Genomic DNA, 14,813 nt, shown 5'->3' with positions numbered 1-14,813 from the left:
TATTCATCGACCAGTAGTTGATTTAAAAAGCATGGTACATCATCCAGTGGAGTGTAATATAAGTGAAACTACTGTAGCTTGCTCTTTACTCCTTTCATTTTGGGATTGTGTGTGTTTGCTTTGGTTGTTTCAAGGCAGACTTTCTCAGTATAGCTCTGGAACTCACTCTGTAGACCAGGCTAACCATGAAATCAGAGATCAGCTTGCTTCTGCCTTCGAGTGCTAGGATTAATGGTATAGACCACCACCACGGGCTCAAATCTTTTCATTTAAATTCTGGTGGCTTTTAATACCTTTTATAATTGAGCCAATATTTGATTATCTTTAATTTTTACATAGAGTCTAATTTAGTACTCTATTTTAGTAGAGTACTAATTTAAAATAACACCTGGTTAGTTTAAGGCCAGTATTACATTTTTAATCTTAGAGAATGCTGAGGATTTGACACTTATCTCCCTATATCTCTCACATCTCTATCTTTTGATGTCTCTTTAGGAGGTTATTTATCAAAAGTACCAAGTCTTATACCTGGCCAACATACTACACATTTTTTATTGATAGCAAAAATAGAGGAGCATTATTATATTACTCTTAGGTAATAAGTTATGAGGCACTGAAATCTTTTTAGTGTAGCTACAGGCTAATTGTATATTTAGCAGGGAGGAACTACTGAGATTCCGATATTGTAGCTCAGTTGACTAGTGCATGCTTAGCCTGCACAAAGCCCTGAATTCAATTGTAAACCTGAGAAATATTTTTATGAAAGATGATTACATGGGGATTTATAAGATGTCTCAGTGGGTGACTCACATTGTAGGAGGAGAAAATCAGCTCCACAAAGTTGTCCATGTTATGAATGAATAAGTGAATGAATGTTGCTATATGACATCAAATTACACCTTAAGATATAAGTCATTTTAACTGCACATGAGTTAGGCAAGATGGGGAAGAGATTTAGGAAAGAATCTTTGTGGCTCACAAGTCAAGTGGACTGCTTCACATGGTTCCTAATCTCTTCATATTAGTTACTCATTTTCAAGTCATCAAATAAATAAGATCAAACAAGCAGGTTTGTTGGGGCCATCTCCCAGGTGTTGTGGAAAGGACTGTTAGTGTAGAATTAGCTCATTAGCTGGTTAATGTAAATTAGCAGGCTTGCGGTAAAACAGGGATCAGATGCCTGAGGTTTAGTTATTGGACTGTAAATATGGTAAGGAATAAAATGTTTCTGAGATGTTTTCTACCTAAACACTGTTTCTTTGTTATTTCCTGTTAAAACATAACACTACAGATGTTTGGCCTTTTAAGAGTTCAACAAACTGAAACGCAATTAAGTCAAAACTTAGTCAGACTACTAAAGTGAATGCTTGGTATATAGGAAGTCCTGATTTTGGTCTTCACGCTACAGAAAAGAAAAGAAAAAAGAAAAGAAAAGAAAAGAAAAGAAAGGAAACCACAGGAAGTAAATTTCTTCTTTCCTTTTGAGCATTATAATTTCCTGTTCAGGTAAAAGAGACATTTAAGGAATGAAGAAAGACTTTAAGGGTTTAAATGCCTTCTTCATCCTTTGAACTCACCTAGTGTCTACAACACAAGATGCCAAGTGGGTGGGCTAGCATACTCAGTAGAAGACCCACAGGAGGGACAGTACTGCCTAGAATCAAGGAGTAGGGAGAACCTTTCCTTAGCAGGACAGTGCCACGTGCTTTATTTTAAGGCTTAAAGGTGCACGAACCTGTGCGCCCATGCACGCGCGCGCGCGCGCACACACACACACACACACACACACACACACACACCCGAATCCTAATAAACATACCCTCACAGCTTAAAAACTGTTTTGACTTAATAGGGACAGAATTTTACCTCACAAGAGCCAAGGTTGAGGAAAAGGATTCTGAATTCAAAACCAGCTGGGTTATTGTGTAGCAAGGTGCTTTCAGATTGCCAGGGAGAGGGTGTCTGGAGAAGTTGTACAGTTGCTTGTGGGCAGGCACACACAACATTTGGCCTGGGTTTTCTTTCTTCCTCCCCTCCCCTCTTTTCACTCTACTGTTTTTTTTCCTTATTTCTTCCCTCTTTTTTTTTATCATACCCAAGAAATTTGACATGAGTAAAATATTTTTTAATATTTATACCATCTTTGTTGTTCCATAATTATCCTCAATTTTTAAAACATCTAAAATCCAACCAAATGCAATGCTTTAGGTTCATTTAATGTTTGATAGGCTTCGGGTTTTTATAAAGTGTACACACACACACACACACACACACACACACACACACACACACACATTTATATATTTGTGAGACTGTCTGCATGTGTGCCTGCACACTAGAAGAGGACATTGGATCCCATTAGATGTGAGACTGTGTTGTTGCTGGGAATTGAACTCATGATCTCTGAAGAGTAGCTAGTACTCTTAACAGCTAAGCTACCTTTCCAACCTCTCAAATTTATATTCTTAAGAGTTTAAGCTAGCTTTCTTAAAGAATGGCCAGTAGTCTAAATTGTGTGATTATTACATTTTGGGGATGAATACAGCATAAATAAGTATTACATCATTAGGTATAAAACAACTCATAGAGTATCTTGTCTGAGGAATTTCACACTAATTGTCTACAGTTACTTTCCAGTTCTCCTCTCTTGATTGTACCATCCTTTAGCATGTATGTTCTGTTAAGCTATTCTAAAGATACAAAAATCAAATGTTAGCCTAAGTTTCCCCAAAGCAACCCAGCCCTTTTCCCCCCAGAAATAGTTGCTGCGTCTAACAAAAGGTACAAGTGATTGTCCTCAGATGAAATCGTTGCTTCTTATGGCAAGCATAATTTCAAGGCAGCTTCGCTTCAAAATGACAACAGAAACTTGTTATACAGCAGATGGACATGCTGACATACATAATAAAATGAAGCAAGACATTTATGTTATAAAAACTAAAATGATATCTCTGTGCTTCAAATGATTCTATTTCTCTTTCAGAATTGGAAATAAGTAGGTCTTATAAATTCTAAATTAGTGAAAAAGCATAATTAAAACATTTTCAGACAGCTTCATTATTGTCAAGGCTGTCCTCTGATTTGGAGGAGAGTAGTTAAGTGAGCTGTCGGTAGTGAGCCCTAGTGCTGGCAGTGCTTGTTTAGCACCTGACTTCAGTAGGACTTCACAGCACAGGAGAGGGAGAAGCGAAGGCCAGTCATACACAGCCCATTCCGTCTTTAAATTGCAAGCAAGGGATAGAACCTTGTTTTCAATGCTATAGCAGTAATTTACCTAAGTTGGTTTGGTTATCCTATCACTGTTAAACCAATTTAAAAAGATTTCTTTCTTTTCTCTTCCTCTTACCTTTTTCATGAGTTGTCAGATTATCTTTGTTGGATGATCAGGGAAAAGTATATATAAATCTTATGAAGCTGAGCCAGAGCCTGTTTTTGGGGGAGGGGTGTTGGAAAGGAATATAATAGTACTTTAAGGAAAATAAGTTATTATAATGTCTGCAGCTTTGTCTTGGTATTTACCACACCGCTCTAAAGAGCCCAGCCAATCTCATAGACTATACACTTCATGCAAGACATTTTAGTGGCAAAGAAAAGTTTGATTTCTTGTTAGCAGTACACATATTTCTTTCTTGAGTTAGTGCAGGTAGTATGTGAACTTTGTCTGATGGTATCCTTACAGCATTACTGCATTCTTATGGAAATAGAATCTTTGTTTAACAGAAGAGGAAACTAAGGCAAGTAGAATAAAAAGACTTGTTCAGTTGCTCAGTGTATTACCCAAAAAGCAAAACTAATCTTCTTCATTGTATTTTGTCTTTTTATGCTTAATGAGCTTCTTTTCATTTGATTCCTTTTCATGAGTTATGCTTGGACCAAGGTAGACAGTGAGCATCTTGACAGCAGGCTGAGCGATCCTTTGTCATACATAGTTCTGTCACTGTCTCCATCTATTGGTGTGAAGAGGTAATGCTCTTTCCTAAATACGCAAGCTGCTTCATTTTAGCAAAAACACATTAAACAAGGAATTGCCCCCTAAAAGTGTTATGGGTTGTCAGCTTTTGGAGGTGTGTGTGTGTGTGTGTGTGTGTGTGTGTGTGTGTGTGTGTGTGTGTGTGTTTTAGTGATATTGGAGAGTTACTTAAAATGTACTTATACACTATACATGGACTGACCCTGGACTCTGACCTCATAGGTAGCAATGAATATCCTAGTAAGATCACCAGTGGAAGGGGAAGCCCTTGGTCCTGCTAAGACTGAACCCCCAGTGAACTAGACTGTTGGGGGAGGGTGGTAATGGGGGGAGGATGGGGAGGGGAACACCCATAAAGAAGGGGAGGGGGAGGAGTTAGGGGGCTGTTGGCCCAGAAACCGGGAAAGGGAATAACACTCGAAATGTAAATAAGAAATACTTAAGTTAATAAAAAAAATAGTAAAAAAATGTACTTATACTGTAAAGTAAGCAGGTGTGGTGGTACACACCTTTAATCCCAGTACTCAGGAGTCTGAGTCAAGCAGATTCCTGTGAGTTCAAGTGCAGCCAGAATAAAGTGAGACCCTATCTTGAAAAACCAAAAACCCCAAATTATGTATATTAACAATACCAGATTCATTATATTTTTAGGAAATATGATCATCTTATCTTTTTTGCATCATGATCGGATCCGGTACCATGGTGCAAAAGTAATTTTTAGCAAGAAACCTCCCAAATTCTGACATGCTCAGATTGTTAGCGTTTACATCATTGCTTCTGACTTGCTAATGAAGAGCTCAATATAGCTTCTGATGCATTCCAGATATTCTGGGTGGTGACTGGCTAGAGAATCAGTGACATCACACCCAGCAGCTGTTGATTTCTATTGTCTCTTAGCCCTCAGTAAGTGCTTTATTCTGCTCCCGGTGCCCGACTGCTCTAAGTGTGTGTGTTCAGCTGTGTAGAGGAGCAATGCAGATTGTCAGTATACAGACACTATGGAAAGTGTGCTGTCAGTAACTCTGTATGATGAACTAAATGCCAGTACAATGAAGGTATGTGATTCTGAGCTCATTTTTATGTTTATAGAAGATAGTAAAAAGATAAATTCTTTCTTTACTAGTACCATAATATTTATTAATGGATATATGTAATAAAAGTTAAAATTAGGGCATTTAAAATATTATTTTTCACAAAGATATCTGTGCATTTAGATGCTTGACAGTCCTGTACCTGCAGTAATGCTAGTTCCTTCCTTCACCTCAGATTTTCAACATTTCTTTTATCATGTAGATAGAGTGACTTACCTGTTTGCTGGTTTGTATTTATATATAGCAGAATAAGTTGTCCGTTGAAAGAAATGTCTTGCTTAAGTTCATTTTAAAATAGATCCAGCTACATGGCTTATTCAATTTTTAAATTTCATTATGGAGCAAATAACAACGTGAACGAGATACTGTTTGGAAATGAAGGAACTAACTACTTTAACTCTCAAACCCCATGTTAATATTTGCACCCCTGATTAAGGAAGGTGTAGATAATTTTTAAAGTACTTAGGAAAAACATGAAATACCATGTTACAAAGAAGAGAACAAATGTCAGTTTCACTGACATTTCTTAGAATTATCTCATTTTCTAATTATACTGTCAGAAAACTGTGACATCCCCCTTGTTTTCCTCAAAACTGGGATCTTAGCTCATGATTATGCTGATGGTGACAGTGTGTTCACAAGAATGCAACTGACTTGTCTATAAAATTTTTTAGTAGTTTTTAAACTTTTTAGTGCTTTTTGCCTGGCATTAGGTGAGATTTTAATAAGATTTGCCATTGCTATGGTATCTTTAAACATCTCTCCTTGTATAAGAATAAGAGTTCTTTTGTTCTTAAGAAATAACTCATTTCAGCTTTAGACATAAAAATTTAGAGAACATAGAAAAATCATTATTGGCCACGTAGGAAGACTGAGTATATTGTCTTTCATTCTCAACTGCGTTTGTAATTAGGTTCATAAATATACTAATACCTTGTTGAAACTAGACTTTTATCAGATGCATCATTTCAATCTCACACTTGGAAATTACTACCACCATTTTTTAAGCTTCAGATTTTAAAATTTTTATATTGAAAACTTTCTAAAAAGAACTAAAAATTAATCTGAGCAGTACTTACCTTATATTCTTTTTTTTTTTTTTTTTTCCGGAGCTGGGGACCGAACCCAGGGCCTTGCACGTGCTAAGCAAGCGCTCTACCGCTGAGCTAAGTCCCCAACCCCTTTACCTTATATTCTTAACAGCTGCTCTCATCTGAACATCTAGTTCACTTTTAGTCTTTTCCTAGCCCCCGTTCCTTGGGTTTCTGTCTGTGGCTCTCTTTGCCTCTTCTCTCCCATTCATCTCCTCCTCTTCCACCTTTTTTCCCACTTTGTCTCAGGCTTTCTGCATCAGAAAACTGTGTGTGTGTTTGATGTCTTATCCTTCCTCTCTCTGGATTCTGTATTAATCTTTCCTCTCCTTAATCCCCTCCTCTCTCTTCACAGCATTCACTACTTCTCCTTCTCTCTTCCTCCCTCTCCTTTTCTTCTAGTCTTCTGTCTGTCTCAACCTCTGTCTGTGACTGCCATGTGCTTCCTCCTCTCTCCCTGGACCCTTGTTCTCTGTGTCTCACCCTCATTTCCTGTGTTTCTCTTGTTGACATGTCTGCATCTCCTACCTCTGGCTCTGACTTTGAGGTTTTGAGTTTCCGTTCCTCCATCTCATGGCGGTCTTCTTTCGCTGCTTCATATGTAAGGTTTCAGTTGTCACTGAATGTGGAAGAGCAGTTGACTTTAATCTGTTTTGTTGTTGTTGTTGCTTGGTCAGCAGCAGTCCCTGGTTGTACTTTATGTTAAATTCTGTTCTCTCTCAAACTGGTAGATAAGGAGTTACGATCTTAAAGTTATATATTTTAAGTAAACAGATTTTTTAGTCTTTGTTCATTTTTTTTAGAACTTCATGCTTGAGGCATTGTAATTAGATTGACGTTTTTACATATTAAATATTTAAATGCTTTATCTTGTGTGTGTGTACGTGAGCGTGCGCACGCCCATGTGCGGATGGTTGGTGGTTGGATACACACATATATGCACATGCATATGCAAATGTGATTTTAATAAATTATGTGTGTAATCTTTGCTTGTCTGTATGTGCACCATGTGTGTTCAGGTGTTCAGCAAGGCCAGAAGAGGGTGTTAGAGCCCCCGAAGTTGGAATTAGAGAATTATATGGATGCTGGGAACTGAACTTAGGTCCTGTGCAAGAGCAGCAAGTGTTCTTAAGCTCCAAGTCATCTCTCCAGCTCTAAAATTTGATAAATACCTTTTAAATACAAAACATTCCTGATCTCTAGCATTTTGGACCATGGCTGTTCAGTCTGTGCACTCAGTTTTATTTACCCCTAAATTTCTCTAAGCCAAAGTTCTACAAAAGTATAACTCAGTGAATTTAATGGGGCATTAAGGAAGCTCAATTAACATCTCATTGTTCAGTCTTAATTCTCACTTGAGTAGAGCAAGTTTATATGGATGTAAATATATTTCTTGGTTCTTATTTCCCAGATGCTTATATGTGAGTATCATATACATGCTATACATATGTATATGTATAGTTTAATATGGTAGGGTTTCCCCGTACAGTTAAAACTGGCTTCAAACTTGCTGTCTTCCTAGTCTAACCTTCTAAGTGCTAGAATTACAGATAGATACCAAATAAATCTTTATTTTATTCATGAATGCTATAAAATGGTATGTATTAAGTGGTATATGAATGTCACAAATAATGTTATGTAAATCTGATATTTTTGCAAATATTTTATTATGTAGTGTACATATTTTCTAATGTCTATATAGCTAGTATAAATCTATGGGTGTACACTTATATAATACATGCAGGAAATAAGAAGCAAGGCTGGTTAAGATTTATGAAGTATTTGTAAAGAACCATGCACCCGCAAAACCGCATGTGGTTAGTGAATCTGCATGAGGAAGGAAGCACCTGTGGAAGTGCTCTATCTGACTAGACGTCCTTGGATTGACTAATAAGATCTCAAGAACCCCTAACGGTCTAAGAATTGCCCTTTATCTGGTTTATAAATTGATGCTAAGTCTGCTGTTTTTTACTTATCATTTCCTTATTTGTAAATGTTCCAAGGAGTGTGTGTTTGGTGCCTAGAAGAGCAGATATTCACACAGACACCACAAGTGTTTTCAAGCAGCTTTTGCTGTTGCTCACCTAAGCAGAATCTCATGTAGTACAGGTGGGTCTTGAGTTCTGTGTGTAGTGGAAGGTGACTTTGAACTTGTGATTTTCCTTCTTCCCCTTCAACACCACACCCAGTTTATTTGGTGCCTGTTTATGAACACAGTTTACCAGTTGAGTTACATCCCCAGCCCAGACAAGTCTTTAAAATGGACAGTGGCCTAAGATAACTGAACATATGAAACAAGGCCATCAGAGGAAAGTAACTAAGTATTGACAACAAAATGAGACCTGGCTAGGAAATAATGAGGGAAGTCATTTAAAAAGTGAGACACTAGACCCTTCAGTTCCCAGCCATAGGAAACTGAGCCAGTTAAATATCAGTGTAGATATGGCAAAGAGACCAGCTGGGTCTTCCAGCTCCTCTTGCCCAGTATGCCCTGTGGTAGATCTCTGTCACAGTGAGCAGCAGAGCATTGCTTGCCCTCAGCAGCAGCTCCTCACAAGGTAAAGTTGTAAGTACTTTACAAAGAGTAGCTTTATAGTGTATGAAGATAGGTGCTGGCAACAGGAAGAAAGCCTGGTCTAACAAAAATCTGTTTTTAACCTATTTATTATTATTTATAAAATGATCCTTTACTGAAAGAAGATATAAAACCTTTTGAGACCCTCACCCCCACCCCCATATAATCCTTAGAAATGCTGTTTTGAATAAGGGCTGTGGTGTTTTGATAGAATGTAGTTGGCAATTTAACTAAAGGTAACACATGAAAAGTTTTAAAAACCAGTGTCTTCTAGTTGCATCTTTAATTAAAATTCTCTAGAAGAAACATCCTGCATTATAAAGGAATGGGGTCATATTAGCTAATAGAAGTTCCACGTGTTGGTAAAATATTTTAAGTCACTGAAGAACCATTGATTGGGTGGATTAAATAAATTTGCCTGAAGCCCAGTATGAACTTGTTAGACTCTGATGGCCAACCATTGTATCTTTGAAACCCTCAAAAGGTTTTTCATTATTGTGACCTTGAAATGCCAGTCATGGGTAAAGGCTGTAAAAATATATAGTCAGTACAGAAAACTATTAAGGAAAAGATAATTTTAGAGTCTACTAAATTATCATACAAACAAGTCTTTTTACCAGATTAGTATAAAACAGATGTGTACGCATTGATAGCATGAGAAGTGATTGACTAAAAGAGATTAATACAAATATGATGCCCCGTGCCTTTAATACCTGCAGGAGAAGATAGAGGCTAGTCTGGTCAGGTGGTCAGGGACTGAAGCATAGGGAGTGCCAGACAAGTTAAAGATAGACAGTGAGACCAGGGTGTGTGTGTGTGTGTGTGTGTGTGTGTGTGTGTGTGTGTGAGAGAGAGAGAGAGACAGAGACAGAGACAGAGACAGAGACAGAGACAAACAGGTTGAGGGGGAGGGAGGGAGGGAGGGAGGGAGGGAAACAGAGAGACAAAGATTCATTATACTGAGAGTGGTGTTAACCTTTTGTATATAATGCTGTGGGCCTTGCATAGACCACATGAGCCAAGCATATGAGGAGACTGGCACCCATCCAGCATCATCTCCCTAATTAGAAGACTGCTCAGTGGCCCACCTGAGTCACCTTACAGGAATAAACATAGCAAGCCCACCAAGAATTTGGATTATTCCAGAAATTCCAGCCACAAAAGCCAGCTAGATCCCTCATTATACAATATTTGTTTCTATAACTTGATAAAATTGTCCTTCATTGGGGACTTCTCTCATTTATGAGATAACTCTGAGTTTGAGAATGGATAAATAGATGCCACACCCTCTGATTGATTCTCTCCCACTGATTCTATACCTTTGAGCATTTTCAAGTAAATAATATGCTATTACAATTTATGGGACAAATTTCAATCAATTCAAACTCAGTATGGGAACCAAGGAAAATCTTTGTTCTCTCTTTTTTCATACCCATTATTTTGAGCCCTCTTCTCACAGGAATATTCTCTATTGTTTAGTTCCTAAATTCGAGCATAGATGTGTTAGGAAGTGATTAACACACCTTTTATGTAGAGCTACAATAATGGACCTGATTTCAGAACATTATACTTTGCTCCATCTTGCGGTAGCTAAATTTGCGGTAGCTAAATTCCTTCCACAGAATTCTCTATATTCTGTACAATCAGTAGCGATGATTTTCTAGTTTTTCCACTGGTCCATGACTTGCTAGCGTCTCACATGATTTGATTCACTTTGCTGCTGAAAGTTGTCTCTTACAGTTCTGGAAGCCACTGACCTGCATGTTTCTGTTTTTGAGAATCTTCAACGCCATCCTCAGAGAATTGAAACTAGCCTTTCCTCTGCTTCTGTATGATATGTGTGGGTACCCAAATACTACAGCTGTTCTTTCCTGCTCCTCTCCTGCTTCAGTTCTCTAGTGAATACTCTACCTTCTATTCTGACTTAAACTAGAATCCCTAGTTAATAATATTAGCATAAGTAAAGTTCTTTTTAACCCTCCAAATGGGTTTTGATTTGGGGGGCAGGGGGATTAGGCTTCTGTGCATATGTGCTTTTTTTGTATGTATAGGTATGCATATGTGTACCTATAGAGGCCACAAGACAACCTCAAATATTGTTCCTCTGTCATTATCAACTAATCTGGAACTCACTGAGTAGAGTAAGCTTACCAGCTAGCAAACCGCAGGGATCAATATGTCTCTGTGTGTGCCCTTTCATACCTGACATTCTTTATATGGTTTCTGGGACTCAAACTCTGATCTTCATGATTGTACAGCACATATTTTATCCACTGACCTCTCATGACAGCTCTGTAGGCTTTGTTGGCTTTTAACTATCAATTCTTTTGGTTTTTCTCTGTTTAGTCCTGGCTGTCTTGGAACTCGTCCATAGAGCGCACTGGCCTCAAACTCAGATCCTGAGTGGCAGGAGTAAAGACGAGCAGGCACCACCACTGCCTGGCCGCTGTTTTCTCTTACTTACTATGTGCTATGAGTGTTGTTGTTGGATGTTTAACAACTCCATTGGTTCTTATTATGACCTGGCCAGTCCCACAGTACCTGAGACTGTCTTACCAACTTATTTAATCTGCTTAACACAATTACTGGACGATTACCCCTAAACTATCTTTCTGCGCTAGGGTGACTATTTCCTAGCTGCACTCCTCCAAATTACTTGCTATTTGAGTTTCGCTAGGGCTGTTTCTACTCTATCAATCTGTCCTCAAGGTGCTATTCTCTCAGCTACATGTTCCTGGTCCATTTCATCTAAAATAGAGACCTCCTGCCCTTTCCATCTTCTTTCTCCTTTGCCTCCTGGTCCCTGACTGTGATCCCTATCTTAGGAACCAAAGCCTCACTTATTGCTATTCTCTCCAGTAATTGGCTGTCAGCCACTTTTATTTAAACAGACAGAGAATAAAAACAAAGGTTACACAGTATCATTTGCTGTACATGAGAAAGTGCTCCTCTGAACTGCAACCAGATTTTGGGAACCAGTATTTAGCATTTTAATACCTAGCAGGAACAGACCAACTCAGCGTATGAGTGTTTTGCCTGCATGTGTATATGTATACCACTTATTTGCCTGGCATGGAAGTGTCCAGAAAAGGACACTTTATAATAGCCTCTGGAACTGGAGATAGACATGGTTGTAAGTTGCCATGTAGGTACTAAGAACTAAACCTTGATGCTCGGAGAGAAACAGTGGCAGGACAAAATGGCAGGTGACATTAAGATTCCACACTGTACCTTTACAGGTTGTTATAAATGTTTTTAAGGGATGGATGTGTATTGGGCTTTGTATGGTTAGGTGGGCAATTATATCTTATCAATTGGGCCAAAAAAAAAAAAAACCTTGATGCTCTACAGGAGTAGCAAGTATTCTTAACCACTCTCTCTCCAGTCCCTTATTTTTATTTTTATTTATATGTTTTGTGTATGAATATGCCATGTGTGTGAGTGCCCTCAGAGGCCAAAAGAAGGTATCAGATACTCTGGACTTGGAGTCATACTATAGTTAGTTGAGGGCTACCAGACTTGGGTGCTAGGACCTAAACTTGGATTCTCTGGAAGAATAGCAATCATGCTTAAACAGTGAGTTCTCTCTACAACTTCTTAAACTCCTGTACTATACATACAGTAGACTCTTTTTCATTCTCCATATCTCATGAATATTTCCTAGACATTCTATCCCAACCTTACTTATTTTCTTGCTCCTATGGGTAAACACTTATATCAGTAATTCAAAGTAGCAATCCATATATGCAGTAATGAATGAATCCCAAATGAATAGCGTCAGCCTCCCCACACCCAAATCTCATGGGGGAGAGAGCTGCCTGCACCGAGAGTTGAAAGCGAGTTGCCAGGAACGTCTACACACCTGAGAGCAGAGGTAAGACCAACTCTTCTGTGCCAAGTAACCCACCTGGAGGCTTCAGGTCACACAAACCCAGGAACAGCTCTCTGTTCCCAGATCCAGCTCAAAGAAGTCTACAGGAGTGCTGACACACAGGCCTAAAGGAGGGTCAAGCCACTGCAAGATAAGCTAACACCAGAGACAAGCTGATAGAAAGAGGCAAGCATAGGAACCTAAGCAACAAACCAAGACTACTTGGCATCATCAGAGCCCAGTTCTCCCACCACAGCAAATACTGGATATGCAAACACAACTAAAAAGCAAGATTTGTATTTAAAATCACATCTTATGATGATGATAGAGGACTGTAAGAAGGACATAAATAACTCCCTTACAGAAGGACAAGACAACACAAGTAAGCAAGTAGAAGCCCTTAAAGAGGAAACACAAAAATCGCTTAAAGAATAATAGGAAAAGACACCCAAACAGTTGAAGGAATTGAACAAAACCATCCAGGATTTAAAAATGGAAATAGAAACAATAAGCACAAAGGGAGACAACCCTAGAGATAGAAAATTTAGGAAAGAGCTCAGGAATTATAGATGCAAGCTAGACTAACAAGAGATTACAGACAGAATCTCAGGGGCAGAAGATACCATAGAAAACACTGACACAACTGTCAAAATGCAAAATGCAAAAAGCTCCTAGCCCAAAACATACAGGAAATGCAGGATACAATGAGAAGGTGTAGAAGAGAGTGAAGACTCCCAACTTAAAGGACCAGTAAATATCTTTAACAAAAGTATAGAAGAAAACTTCCCTAGCCAAAAAAAAGGAGATGCCCATAATCATACAAGAAGCCGGGGATGGGGATTTAGCTCAGTGGCCCTAGGTTCGGTCCCCAGCTCCGAAAAAAAAGAAAAAAGGAAGAAAAAAAAAAAAAGAAATCATACAAGAAGCCTATAGAACTCCAAATAGATTGGACCAGAAAAGAAATTCCTCCCGTCACATTATAATCAAAACACCAAATGCACAAAACAAGAAACAATATTAAAAGCAGTAAGGGAAAAAGATCAAGTAACATAAAGGCAGACCTATCAGGATTAAACTAGACTTCTCACCAGAGACTGTGAAAGCCAGAAGATCCTGGCCAGATGTCATAGAGACCCTAAGAGAACACAAATGCCAGCCCAGGCTACTGTATCTTTCTCAATTAACATATATGAAGAAACCAAGATATTCAATGAAATTTGTGACCAAATTTATACAATATCTTCACACAAATCCAGCCCTGCAAAGGATAATAAATAGAAAACTCCAACATAAGGAGGGAAACTACACCCTAGAAGAAGCAAGAAAGTAATCTTCTTGTAACAAACCCAAAAGAAGATACACAAACATAATTCCACCTCTAACAACAAAAATAACAGGAAACAACAATCACTGGTCCCTAATATCTCTCAATATCCGTGGACTCAATTCCCCAATAAAAAGACATAGACTAACAGACTGGATATGTAAAGAGGATCCAGCATTTTGCTGCATACAAGAAACACACCTCAGAGACAAAGGCAGACACTACCTCTGAGTAAAAGGCTGGAAAACAACTTTCCAAGCAAATGGTTCAAGGAAACAAGCTGGAGTAGCCATTCTAATATTGAATAAAATCAACTTTTAACTAAAAGTTATCAAAAGAGATAAGGAAGAACACTTCATATTCATCAAAGGAAAAATCCACCAAGATAAACTCTCAATTCTAAATATCTATGCTCCAAATGCAAGGGCACCTGCATTCATAAAAGAAACCTTACTAAAGCTCAAAGGACACATTACACCTCACACAATAATAGTAGGAGATTTCAACACCCCACTCATCAATGGACAGATCATGGAAACAGAAATTAAACAGAGACATTGAAAAACTAACAGAAGTTATGAACCAAATGGATTTAAAGATATTTATAGAACATTTCATCCTAAATCAAAAGAATATACCTTACCTTCTTGCCAGCACCTCATGGTACCTTCTCCAAAATTGACCATAAAATTGGCCTCAACAGATAGATATAGAGATAATCCCATGCATCCTATCAGATCACCATGGACTAAGGCTGATCTTCAATAACAACAAAAACATCAGAAAGCCCACATATACATGGAAGTTGAACAACGCTCTACTCAATGATAACTTGATAAAGGAAGAAATAAAGAAATTAAAGACTTTTTAGAATTTAATGAAACTGAAGGC

General features: G+C 38.2%; 1 protein-coding gene across 5 annotated transcripts in view; it reads left to right on the top strand.

Moving 5' to 3' along the window:
• R3hdm1 (R3H domain containing 1) overlaps window positions 1-14,813 on the top strand; it is a 141,380-nt gene that overhangs the window by 36,866 nt on the left and 89,701 nt on the right. For 2 of the 5 annotated variants that reach the window (XM_032914914.1, XM_032914912.1), the window contains exon 1: window positions 4,871-5,025. The exons of 1 other annotated variant lie outside the window; for it this stretch is intronic. The gene's annotated coding sequence lies outside the window, so the exon portion shown is untranslated. Of the gene's footprint in view, window positions 1-4,870; window positions 5,026-14,813 lie in introns of those variants that run through there. 2 more of the 5 variants (XM_032914916.1, XM_032914915.1) reach the window with 1 other exon arrangement.

The sequence above is a fragment of the Rattus rattus genome, chromosome 10 (assembly GCF_011064425.1).
Source record: "Rattus rattus isolate New Zealand chromosome 10, Rrattus_CSIRO_v1, whole genome shotgun sequence".
NCBI lineage: Eukaryota > Metazoa > Chordata > Mammalia > Rodentia > Muridae > Rattus > Rattus rattus.
The sequence above is the reverse complement of the archived record's forward strand: the minus strand, read 5'-3'. Positions and strand labels throughout refer to the sequence as shown.